The 14,182-nt window shown below is 30.6% G+C and overlaps 1 protein-coding gene across 2 annotated transcripts in view; it reads left to right on the forward strand.

Moving 5' to 3' along the window:
- The window catches only part of DIP-delta (Dpr-interacting protein delta), a 1,030,723-nt gene that overhangs the window by 515,308 nt on the left and 501,233 nt on the right, over positions 1–14,182 (forward strand). The gene's annotated exons all lie outside the window — the stretch shown is intronic.

Genomic DNA, 14,182 nt, shown 5'->3' on the forward strand with positions numbered 1-14,182 from the left:
TTGATTTTCCCTCATTTATGCATTACAGATACATTATAAAAAAAATATTTTTTATATATAAAAACGTAAAAGCAGCTATATATACTCTGTCTGTATATATATGTCTTGTATTACTTTATTAGATTTAAAATTGCAAATATATAATACACAATTCAATTGATTTACTAACAAAAAAAAAAAAACATTAATATTATACATACGTTATATGAATTTATACAATAGAAATTTATAAAATATTAGGATACATAATAAAGTGTATACATGCACTGCATACGGATATATATCATATATTAATTTATATATCAGGAAATTCTGCTGCAACATCGATAAATGTATGCAGGCACACTGCCATGGTGAAAACTCACCTTTTTTTTGACTGCATGCAAAAGTTAAATAGCACCCATAAATCTGTTCAGTAGTGAAGCATAATAGTACCAGTGATAGTTTTGTCTTTTACCAGGTAATTTATGACATCACACCTCGAGATTCCTCTAAAAAAACCGCAGCCATCGCTTTCCTGAAGACGAAACTGATTTCGTTTTCTGTGGTATACTTTCACCTGCTCCCATACAAGTTTGATCTTCAGAGTGTTATTGTGAATCCATGTACTGTTATAAAATTTCAAATAAACTCAGTGGAATTGCTTTTTAAATATATATTAAGCACTCTTGAATAGTATTCAGTCGAATGTGCTTTTTGTTCAACTGCTATCAAACGTGGCACCCATCTAGCGAGAGACTTTTTCATACCAAAACATCTGATAAAATTTATGAACGCGTGAAATATTATTAACACGGTTTATAGAGATTTTTACAATGTTAGGAATCTCGAGCACTTTAAGTCGGAGACGTGCTGATACGGAATTTTTAATTTTATGATAATTTCATCGGTCGTGGGGATTTTTGGACGTACCCAGTGTTTGTCATCTTGAATCGGTGTACTACCACTTTAAAATTCGGCAGATAATTTTTTATATCGTGGAAAATGAAGTGCAACTGAAATCTAAAAATATTCAAAAGAATTTTAACAAGGGTCTGCTTTAATTATTGCAAGTAAAAATCAGTTATAAAAAGTTATTATCTACATAATTACATTGTTTTTAATTCCTTGTATGAAATAAAGGAAGTGTAAAATCCAACATATCTGGATTTTCGACTTTTTCTTAACTGCAGTTATAACCCCTCATTTAGAGCTTTTCAACGGTATATCATAAGTGGTACTTATTTTTATTGGTTAGTTATAGCCAAATGAAATTTTAATTAATGAAATATTTGGATCTTACAAGACATCGGTTAGAATCGGACTTCATCACCTTTTTTTAACTGTTTTTTTATTAACTTTTTAATAACTTTATTGGTTTATTAATAATTATTAACCTCTGATTGCAAAAAAAAAACGTTTTACCAAGTAATAATGCAATAACAAAAAAAAAGAAAAAATATTAGAAGTTATTAATGAAATAATATTTTATATATTTTTCACTTAAAAAAAAAAAAAAAAAAAAACTGTTTACGTAATTTAATAAGCGTACAAAGAAATACAAAAAAACACAGGAAATGAAGTCGGATTCGAACCGATATGCTTGTAAATCTTACGTGTTTTCTACATCAAATTTTTTTTACAAAGTGACATATGTAAAAATAACGTAACTTTTTTCGTGTGAAATTGATTCCAAATACTTTTTTTTTAGTGTATACACGATTCATTTAAAAACAACTATTAAAAAAAACTGTTTGTTTACTCTACGCTCTTTAAGCTGTTATAAGGACGAACTTCAATTTTATCCATTTTACAGAGAATGTCAGCACTTGCTTACTTTATTGCGCGCATGTTGAACTTCGCAAAACGCATCTAAAGGATCAATTTGCTACTACTGTTATTGTCATTTGGTTATACTTAACGCCATCTCTCTCAGGGGCTGAAAAATTTCTGAACGACCCTGGAATTTAACTTGTTTATTTTTATTCCCTTCATAATTTCTGCTATGGACAAATTTGTTCCTTTAAGATTCCTGAACCTTTTTTTAAGTGGTTAGCTTTGAAGGAGTAACCATTTTTTTAAGCATTTTTTAAATTAATTAACCTGTTATCGTCGGTTATTATGTTCAACTGCCCCATCTACATAAAAATGCCTACCTCCTGAGAAATCTTTACGAATAATACATGGACAGGACTGGTTATATGTTTATTTTTTGGTAAATTTATTCATGTTGTGGTTACTCTATAAAAAGACTTCCTTCTTTTCCAACTTCATCTATGATATCTTTTTCTGAATTAAGGGTTCCGTGGGTGTATCTGCTTAAAGTATATTAGAATTATTAGATTCGGTACATCTTTTTTCTTTGAATAGGTCCGGAATGGCTGCCAATGGACTATCCTGAAATTTTATTTCTTATTTGATAACCGCTAGATAAGTACTTTAATAGAGTAATAAAGTTAGGAGTTTGGTATTATCTAATCAACTCACCGAGTTGGTCTAGTGGTTAACGCGTCTTCCCAAATCAGCTGATTTGGAAGTCGAGAGTTACAGCGTTCAAGTCCTAGTAAAGCCAGTTATTTTTACATTGATTTGAATACTAGATCGTGGATACCGGTGTTCTTTGGTGGTTGGGTTTTCAATTAACCACACATCTCAGGAATGGTCGAACTGAGAATTTACAAGACTACACTTCATTTACACTCATACATATCATCCTCACTCATCCTCTGAAGAATTATGTAAACGGTAGTTACCGGAGGCTAAACAGGAAAAAGAAGGGTACTATCTAATCACTGCCAAACACAAATATTTAACTTCTAATCTATTTTTTTGTTTTTGTCTACCGGACAAATGTCCTAGATACAATTTATCCACAGAGTAAAATCCATTGGTTATATTTATTTTGGAGACCTATGAAATATTTAAATTTTTAAATATGGTTTTAATTATTTGATAGACCAATTACTTAAATGCTTTGTGCTATCACCGCTTGTCGTACGTGTGGTTGTAAAAATGCATTTAACGAACAAGAGACACTTTCTTTACGAACAGTGATTTACAACCAGACTCCGTGGTGAAAGGTTTTAATAATTCACTTGATTGACTAAATATCGCCTTGTTTTAATAAAACTTTTTATTTTATGAATAAATTAACAATTAATACAATCCACCTTACCAGCACCTTGATATGTACTGTAGATCTTTCGGCTTACTTAGAAGTCATCATCAGGAGTTATAATTAATACATTTAATGTCAAAAGTTTACAAAAAGTTTTTTTAAGTTTGGTTTTTAAAGTTAAAAAAAAAACCGGTCCTACTAGTATACTATCAGGACTGGGACAGTCCTGCTAGTGACTGTTTTTTAAAATGACTGTTTTTAAAATGGCATGACTGTTTTTAAAATTTTAAAATTTTAAGTATATATCATATTTAAAGTCAAAATTATGACTTTAAATATATTAATTTTAACTCCTGATGATGGCTTCCAAATAAGCCAAAAGATCTACAGTACATATCAACGTGCTGGTAAGGTGGCTTATATTAAATGTTAATTTATTCATTTAATATATCAGCGGTACCATGTTTGAGAAATTACTTCTTATTTTTATGTACAACCGGATACTTTGGATTCGTGAAGGAAACTGGAACAACTTTTTTTTCTCGCTTTCTCTTTTAAACCTGGTGTTTGAGGTACATTATTTTTGTAAGAATATGCCGTATTTAAGACTATCATACGGTTCGTATCAGATAGTAAACAGTGACATTAGACTTTTGTAGACCTCCGGGTAAGTGGACCTTACCGTGTGGACCAAACGTCCGCTAATCGTATTCTACAACCATTTTGGATAGTCATGGCGTTTAAAAAAAAAAAAATATTCTAATTTTTATTGAGTGTTCAACAGAGACAAAGTTAATTTTTTTTCCTTTATGTAGTTTTTTAAAATTTATTTAAATTTTCATTACAGTTAAATGAGTTTTATGATGGCAAACGGGTTTTTATAGTTGTTTTTATATGCGTCTTGCATTTATTAAAAAAAAGAAAACATGTTTATAATCAGTCTATTTCCCACCAAAATATCATGCTATTTCTGTAGTCGCAAAGTAAAAAAGCAATGTAATTGTGTAGATAATCACGTTTTATAACTCATTTTTACTTGCGATAATTAGAACAGACCGTTGTTAAAATTCTTTTGAATATTTTAATATCTAATGATGTTTTAATTATCTACAGAATTAACGGTTACGTTAGGAAAAAATCTAATTCAACATGCTTTCAGTTTTTAACAGGCATAACTTAATCGTATCAAATTTTTTTGTATATACGAAGGTAGAGAGAGTATGAGGGTTAAAAGTTATAGGCCTTTCGTTTAATTTTTTTTTTTTTTTTTTTACTAGCACAAAATATAAACTTAATTAAAATTCTTTGTTTGCGTTGAAATTTGTTTCACATAAAAAGCAAATAGCAATTTTTTGTTTTGATTTTTTAAACCTTATTTTACCTCCAATTATAATTTTAAAAACCTTTAAAAGCTTTCTTTTATCATATAAAATATTGATATCGGACTTTCTTTTGACGTAATTTTACAGTTTATTAACAATTTTCATTGCCGACTAATAATGCATCTATTATGATTTAGGTAGGTAGGTAAGAACTAATTGCATAGCTTATCTCAAATTGTGATAAGATTCGATGATATTTCTTTTAATCATGTGCCAAGCGAAAGCGTGTCCTAAACAAAAGCATTTAATTTCAAAAAATAAAATTCTATTAACGTAAGTTTTGATATTGTCAACAGTAAAAGTAATTGCTGACTTTAATCACACTGTTTTCCATGTTTCATATTTAACATTTTTCTTTGTTTTAACATTCTATAGCCTCTGGAACCACCATAAGATATTACTTCAGAGGATCAGTGAGGAGGATATGTATTTGTGTAAATGAAGTGTAGTCTTGTACAGTCTTAGGTCAACCATTCCTGAGACGTGTGTTAATTGAAACACAACCATCAAAGATTGGGCACTGGGCTGGGTCCTGCGGCGCCATAGGCGAGGACATTGTTTCAACTGTAGGATCGCTCGGCATCTACGTAAGGATTGCCCAACGGAGGCCAAATGTACCTTTCGTAATTCTCGGGGGCATTCTCTCGAAGGACGCGGCTGCAGGACCAAGACCAAATAATGAGGTGCTTTTCCTGTGTTTTGGGGAAGACCTGCGTTGAGACAGCCCTGACGAGGAGGGGTGGGCCGCTTAGGTGTCCCGCTGCTGGTGATTGGACAGGGACTCTCTTAGTGTTCCGAACTTCGATGAGGGGGACAAAGTAAGACCGTTTTCCTGTTGGGAGAACCCTTTGGGGGTTTCTCATTTGAAGCGTCGCGTCAAGACCGGGGGCGTGGCGTCCCGGTGAGGGGATCTCTACGAGGTCCTCTCGTTAGAGGCATGGTGACTAATTAAAGACCGAGTCCAGGCTGTCTGGGGGAACGTCAGTTCTCGACTAGACAGTTTGAGGCGATGGCAGCCACTGCAGCGTGTTCATGCTTGGTTTCGGATCTAGCTGCAGGGGGGAAATAAAAACTGATGAACTCAAAAAAAAAAAAAGAACCACCAAAGATCACCGGTATTCATGATCTAGTATTCAAATCCATATAAAAGTAACTGCTTTTACTAGGATTTGAACCTTAGAACTATCGACTTTGAAATCAGCTGTTTTGTAATGATGTGTTCACCGCTAGACAAATCCGGTGGGTTTCATGGTTAAGATTACTTTTTATTTCAATAACCATTAGGTTTTTATTTTCTCTGTTTTGTTTTCAACGTTTGACAGGGTTTTATTACTTGATAATAGCATTTTTTATTTTTTTATTGAAAATGTGTTTCGTTGAGGAGGTAAAATGTACGTAAAGGGAATGTTTCATCAAAGGATTAGAGATATCTAACTTCCACTTCGCAATATTGTGTGAAACTCAATCGATAACTTCCAAGAAATTAGATCTTTCAAAAACACGCCCGTGTCCGAAAGACTACATTTTGGTAGAAGAAAGTTGGATGATATTTTCAACGGCATAACTCAGAAACAAAAGGGATTATCAGAAAATTGGGCAGCAAGCAGAAATATCAAGGAATAATACAAATACGGAGCGATGAAAAACATTTAAAACAAAACATGTACAAATAATTATATTCTACTTTTATATAATATTTGTTTTCCTAAACTTGTTTAGTACTTCCAGTGGTTTTTAGATTTTATAAATTAAAAAGAAAACAATTTTGATGTAATATTTCATTAAGGCCATATCAACTGCCAGAAGAGTCAGGAAGGTCTGTGAATAATTCTCATGATATCTTAGAAAGATCATTACGTAACGAAAACTTTGAAGTTTGGTGTACAATATCTAGTAAGCGAATAATCATTCAGAATACAGTAAACTCAAAATGTTATTGTATTGAAGTCGTTTATCCTTTCACTAATAAGGAGGTAGTAATTTTGGTAGAAATTTGAGCCACGGTATTCACTGAAAATATTTCGCCAAATTTGCTGCGTAAGTTTTTCAGAGGTACGCTCATTTACATTCATACATATCATCCTCATTCATCTTCTTAATTAATACCTTACGGTGGTTCTGGAGGCTAAACAGAAAAAGAGAGGCTCATTTTACATTACATTTGATCATCAAGAGGCTCATATTTGACACCTACCGTTCTGTATTTAACTGGAGCAATGAAAGGATCTGTTTACAAGAACAACCATCAAACCCTAGATGAACTGAAATGTAAGATAATTAAATTTATAAATGCAGTGACTCCTTTGGTGCTTCAGCATGTTTTTTCAAAGACTTTGAAACGTGTTTAAGCAAGCCTCTAGGCTTGCTTAGCACAAGGTGGGCTTACTGAGCACTTTCTGTAATTAAAAATTCATTATAATAAAAAAAAAAATTATTATAATAAAGATTCATTATTATAGTTAATTATATATTTGTATTTTATTTTTGTAATTGTTATTTAAATATAATACGTTAAATATTTGTAAAAATTTGTATATAGTTTCATTTGGGATCCCGCTAGAATAATATACGGTAAACATACATTGTTTATCTACTTAAGCTTGTATTTTGTATTTTGTAATTTTAATAAATTAAAATTTCATTAAAATCATACGTAAACATTATATATGTCATGTCGGGAAAAAGTAGTTTTGCTACCCAACGGATAAAAAAACTAATCCAGCATTAACCTGGAAAAATTAAGGAAAACTATGGAAAAACTACTTAATTTACTTTAAGCGGGGTTCCTACACATTGCTTCGCATTCCGCATCTTGATATCTATACTTTTCTGTCCAACCAGTTATCCACCACCATTTTTCTCTCTACAACTGCCCTGTGCATCTCTTCTTTTTCACGTCTTTTTGGGTTTACCTCTCTTTCTTTTTGCGACAGGACAGTAATCCACCGCCTTTTCTGGCCACCTCTCCTCACTCATCCGTTGAACATGTTCATGCCAAACTAATTGTTTTTCTTCAATGTTTTTAATTACGGAAAAACGATCACAATCAAAATACATTATTGCAAATTAAAAAAAGGGAATTGTTAATTGTATATATTTGAATACGTAATCAAGTACACGTTAAATAGTATGTAGGAAAAAAGAGGTTTATTTAATATTTAAAAGTTCGGCAGAACGTGGTATCGTTTTTATGAAAAAAAATATTTTAATTTAAATAAATTCAAAAAGAAAATCAATTAGCTCGTTTTGGTTATTTACCAAAACAAAAAAAAAACTAGTTACTGTTGTAAAAAAATCATACTAAGTGTCCGAAAAATATCATACGTAACACGAAAGTAATGTTATCTAGTTTGGTAGAATATTATTAAATCACGTATAATGTTAACTAATATCGAAGATCTAATATCTCGTTTTTATGTTACAAAAAAGAGTTAATTTCGTTATCCCACAAAAAGTTATCATCGAACAAAATATTGTAAAATGAATTTTAAGGGAATAAACTAATACTTGATTATTTCATTATGTTTTCATTGCTTAGACAATTTTATTTCATATTCAGTCAATTACACCACAGATCTTTTCTTATTAGGTGTAAAATTTTGTAAGTTAACCGGAATTTATCCTTTTTAAAATTTGGTGGTAATACATTTTTCTTATTATACTAAAATAAAATAGTAATTTTTTTTATTTTCTCTTAAAGGTTTAAATGTTTCTCATAAGAAATGGGAAACTAAACTAATAAAAACTAACTGAAATATGTTTAACGAGAAATGTTATAAAATTTTTACCAATAACCATTACTGACTATCACATGACACTAATTTATGTAGCTCTAAGTTAAAAATTCATTCATCAGATATATTTCAATTTTTTTTTGTATTGTTTTTATAAAAAAATAATAAAAGGTAGGTGTCCAAACATTTGTTTTACTGTACCACCCTTTGTATTAAGACGTCTCACATCAATAAGTAAGTACGTGCTCAAACAATTAATATTAATGCCTTCTGAAGTATGGATTACTATATAGTTATTTTTTATGTTTATTATTTTCTTGTACCTTAACATTATTCTATATGTTTATATGTTAAATATTTAATTTGATTTTTAGTCAAAAAACAATTTTTTTTAATAATTGCGTATTTTTTTACGTCTCTCAAGGTTTTACCTCGGTTTTCCTTGATCTATCCAGGTAAATGCTGGGGGTAGATTTTTTGTATCCATGATTTTTCATATCTATCCATTCATTGCTTCAACTACAGATGATTTTGAACAAAAGAAAATAAAAAATTATTTATTTACTAGTGTGCTCATTACACAAGAAGCGATTTCTTACGGGATCGGAATCGAGGAATGTGCAAAAGATATCAGCAGCCTCAACTCAATTCCTATTGTTTTTTTTTTTGAGAATATTTTTCCATTAAGTACGTTATAAACTAAGTGGTACTGGATATTAAATAATATTTTGCGAATCTACGCAGGATAAATACGTATTCCTTTTCGAATATCTTCTGCATTTAATACATACCTTAGGTTAGTAGATACTTTGTCTCTGTTGATTGTCTGTTATTCGATACTTGATACACATTCTCTGTAAACGAGTATGTCTTTAATCATCTGTTTCATTTCACAATTTTTCAAATTGATGCTCTATTTCAAGAATCAATCGATGTGAAAGTTTTTCAGACGTTTCATTATAAAACCAAAATATATTACAGATATATTATTTTTCTGGTAATATATTGCATTACCAGAAACTACATTACAAATACATTTATCAGTCAACGAAAATTAGCGGATCTACTAAAGCGTACTTTTCTTTATGTTATTTACTAAGAATATCGGAAAAAAATATTTCAGTTGAAAAAAAAGAGAGTATATTAAAATTTGAAGCATCTTTGTTAGTAAAATATTTTGAGAATTTTTAACGAAGGTTCTTCTTCCTGATTGTAAATAATTATAATTGGAACCCGGATGGAACATAGAGTAATTTAACTGATTTCATCAAACAGAATAAGACTACATGAAATATTTATGAAGTATTAGGTATTTTATATATATATCTTACTCGTGTATGGTATAATAAGCATTTCTTCCTGTTGAAATCAAACTTGTTACATCGTTGTTGGAATTCTAAACACGCCAAGTGCATCATCTTTGTTTTCGAATTCTTCTTCATCTTCTCCTTCTGCCAAATTCATGATGAGAATGAGAGAGTGAGAGAGAAAATGAGTGTTCACATAAAGTGAGAGGAAGAAAGAGAGATTGAATGTTGTAAAACGCTTCTATCGCGCAATCACTTGCTTTCATGTGAAGTCGTTTTCTATTTTGTACTACTGAAAATTATATAAATAAGTAGTAGCTTCATACTAACATAACTTTATCGGCTAAATTAGTTATTTATTCAATATCTATGCTTGATATCTTACTTTTAGTAAATTATTATTCAATAATAATAATAAGAACAATAATAATAATAGTAATAATACATTACCAGTTAATTTTAACTATTGATGCGGTATCAGATATAATTCATATTAACTACATTTATTAAATTTTATTGTTATTCACACATACATTGTCACACTTTTTTATATTGATTTTTTTATTTTTTTTCTAAAAAGTTGCAAAAGAAGAATAATATTTTCTATATAAGACATAAGAATATAATATTTAAAACAGCTTACCAGTATGTTATTTGATTTTCTCAAACGTTTTCGGCTATTCTGCCATCTTCAGAAGGAATTTATAATAATTTAGAATTAAAATATAAAATTCATATGATAAAATTAAATACATAAAAAATGATTGTCATAGATAAATTTTGTAAATGTTAAATCACAAGTAGGTTAAATTAAAATAATTACGTCCGTTTTGTAAGAGTATCACAATTGTTATATTAATTTAAAAAAAAATATATAATCTTAATTAAAAACTTAATTTAAAAAATATAATAGGAGTCGTGTCTCATTGTAACCGTATTTATAAAATTACAGTAATTAATAATAACCTTTTCATTAAAAAGTATACAAATAAATGTTTTATTCTGATCTACATGTAATAATATATGATATAAATCTTGTCTGGAACGGATAGATTATGCGATTCCACGGACAAAGGTAAATTTAATTAATCCAGAATTTGACTGAACGGCTTAAGGGAAATTAATAGTAAAAACCTTGATCAGAACAGCATCACAAAATAATACAAAGTTGTAAAATTAAAAATGGATAGATTAGATTTTGTATTAATTATTTTCAGTACGAACATATGAAATAATACATATTAGGATGAATATATAAAGATACTTCTTATAAGAAAATACATAAATAAAATAATTTAAAATTTAAAAGTCGTTAATTAAACTTATTTCAACATACATTTATATACAGGCTGAACAGGATACCGAAAATTCTGGTTTTTTCGTACTTTTTTAATTAGGATTATTTAAAAATTCATCGGGAGTGTGATATTGTTTCAAGAAAAAAATTGTTTAGTTATATTTTAAATAAATTTGTGTAAATATATTAAAAATGACGACGGAAGCATAACAAACCGTAAGCCGAATTATTGTGAAATACTGAGTTAAAACATTTACGTTGTCTGATTTGGGAGAGGTACGTATTGTTATATTTTAGTATTAGTGACTATTATTATTTTCAGCAAAGATTTCATATTCATTAATGTTAACAAAAGATATGTTAAAATATTTAGTTTCCTAAATATCTATATGAGCCATACTTACGGCTGCCAAAATCTGCTCTGATAGCCCATTTTGTATCCTAAAACCTCGCTGCTGTGATCAGTCATGTTTATATACATATTTATTTACGTATTTATGAGACTTTTTTGTCTGCTCTACTGGACGAAAATTTAACCGATTTTTGCCAAAACCTTATGGAGTCATGTAAACCTATTGGGAATACAGCCTTGTTGATTTTCAAGCGAATTAGTTCTAAAGAACCGGAGTTAGAGGAAAAATACTGGGTTTTTGGGTACGTTTTCAAGGTTAGCTAAAACTGGAACCGCCCTTCTGACACTTACGTCGAAGGAGATTTTTTTACCTCTGACGAGCAGTGTTTGGTATTATAGTGTCAGAGTCTACTTTCTTTTGAAAAGTAAAATAATGTAATTAAATTACAACCTTGCAATGAGGTTCCCAATCAGTTCAACAAACTGCTTACCGAAATGTTATTTTAAATAATTATTTAATTTAAAATTATAATTTTCTATGGGACAGAATTATCAATTAACATAAAAATGATCTTGCAGACATTATCATTATTTTACCAACCATGCACTATAGTTGTGAATTTAGGTCATAACTTATAATAATGATAATGGTAAAAATTCGAGGGGGCTCTTATTTTATTTCCAATCTCTTTATTGTTAGCGTAAGACATTTTATTTCTTTATTGAAATTTGTTTAAAATAAAAATTTTTTTTTTTTTTTTTTGTCTTCAGTCATTTGACTGGTTTGATGCAGCTCTCCAAGATTCCCTATCTAGTGCTAGTCGTTTCATTTCAGTATACCCTCTACATCCTACATCACTAACAATTTGTTTTACATATTCCAAACGTGGCCTGCCTACACAATTTTTCCCTTCTACCTGTCCTTCCAAAATTAAAGCGACTATTCCAGGATGCCTTAGTATGTGGCCTATAAGTCTGTCTCTTCTTTTAACTATATTTTTCCAAATGCTTCTTTCTTCATCTATTTGCCGCAATACCTCCTCATTTGTCACTTTATTCACCCATCTGATTTTTAACATTCTCCTATAGCACCACATTTCAAAAGCTTCTAACCTTTTCTTCTCAGATACTCCGATTGTCCAAGTTTCACTTCCATATAAAGCGACACTCCAAACATACACTTTCAAAAATCTTTTCCTGACATTTAAATTAATTTTTGATGTAAACAAATTATATTTCTTACTGAAGGCTCGTTTAGCTTGTGCTATTCGGCATTTTATATCGCTCCTGCTTCGTCCATCTTTAGTAATTCTACTTCCCAAATAAGAAAAATTCTTCTACCTCCATAATCTTTTCTCCTCCTATTTTCACATTCAGTGGTCCATCTTTGTTATTTCTACTACATTTCATTACTTTTGTTTTGTTCTTGTTTATTTTCATGCGATAGTTCTTGCGTAGGACTTCATCTATGCCGTTCATTGTTTCTTCTAAATCCTTTTTATTCTCGGCTAGAATTACTATATCATCAGCAAATCGTAGCATCTTTATCTTTTCACCTTGTACTGTTACTCAGAATCTAAATTGTCCTTTAACATCATTAACTGCTAGTTCCATGTAAAGATTAAAAAGTAACGGAGATAGAGAACATCCTTGTCGGACTCCCTTTCTTATTATGGCTTCTTTCTTATGTTCTTCAATTGCTACTGTTGCTGTTTGGTTCCTGTACATGTTAGCAATTGTTCTTCTATCTCTGTATTTGAACCCTAATTTTTTTAAAATGCTGAACATTTTATTCCAGTCTACGTTATCGAATGCCTTTTCTAGGTCTATAAACGCCAAGTATGTTGGTTTGTTTTTCTTTAATCTTCCTTCTAGTATTAATCTGAGGCCTAAAATTGCTTCCCTTGTCCCTATACTTTTCCTGAAACCAAATTGGTCTTATCCTAACACTTCCTCCACTCTCCTCTCAATTCTTCTGTATAGAATTCTAGTTAAGATTTTTGATGCATGACTAGTTAAACTAATTGTTCTGTATTCTTCACATTTATCTGCCCCTGATTTCTTTGGTATCATTACGATAACACTTTTTTTGAAGTCTGACGGAAATTCCCCTTTTTCATAAATATTACACACCAGTTTGTATAATCTATCAATCGCCTCCTCCCCTGCACTGCGCAGTAATTCTACAGGTATTCCGTCTATTCCAGGAGCCTTTCTGCCATTTAAATCTTTTAATGCTCTCTTCAATTCAGATCTCAGGATTGTTTCTCCCATTTCATCCTCCTCAACTTCCTCTTCTTCCTCTATAAAACCATTTTCTAATTCATTTCCTCCGTATAACTCTTCAATATATTCCACCCATCTATCGACTTTACCTTTCGTATTATATATAGGCGTACCATCTTTGTTTAACACATTATTAGATTTTAATTTATGTACCCCAAAATTTTCCTTAACTTTCCTGTATGCTCCGTCTATTTTACCAATGTTCATTTCTCTTTCCACTTCTGAACACTTTTCTTTAATCCACTCTTCTTTCGCCAGTTTGCACTTCCTGTTTATAGCATTTCTTAATTGCCGATAGTTCCTTTTACTTTCTTCATCACTAGCATTCTTTTATTTTCTACGTTCATCCATCAGCTGCAATATATCGTCTGAAACCCAAGGTTTTCTACCAGTTCTCTTTATTCCGCCTAAGTTTGCTTCTGCTGATTTAAGAATTTCCTTTTTAACATTCTCCCATTCTTCTTCTACATTTTCTATCTTATCTTTTTCACTCAGACCTCTTGCGATGTCCTGCTCAAAAATCTTCTTTACCTCCTCTTCCTCAAGCTTCTCTAAATTCCACCGATTCATCTGACACCTTTTCTTCAGGTTTTTAAACCCCAATCTACATTTCATTATCACCAAATTATGGTCGCTATCAATGTCTGCTCCAGGGTAAGTTTTGCAGTCCACGAGTTGATTTCTAAATCTTTGCTTTACCATGATATAATCTATCTGATACCTTGCA

Source organism: Lycorma delicatula, chromosome 3 (genome assembly GCF_047948215.1).
Source record: "Lycorma delicatula isolate Av1 chromosome 3, ASM4794821v1, whole genome shotgun sequence".
NCBI classification, from domain to species: domain Eukaryota; kingdom Metazoa; phylum Arthropoda; class Insecta; order Hemiptera; family Fulgoridae; genus Lycorma; species Lycorma delicatula.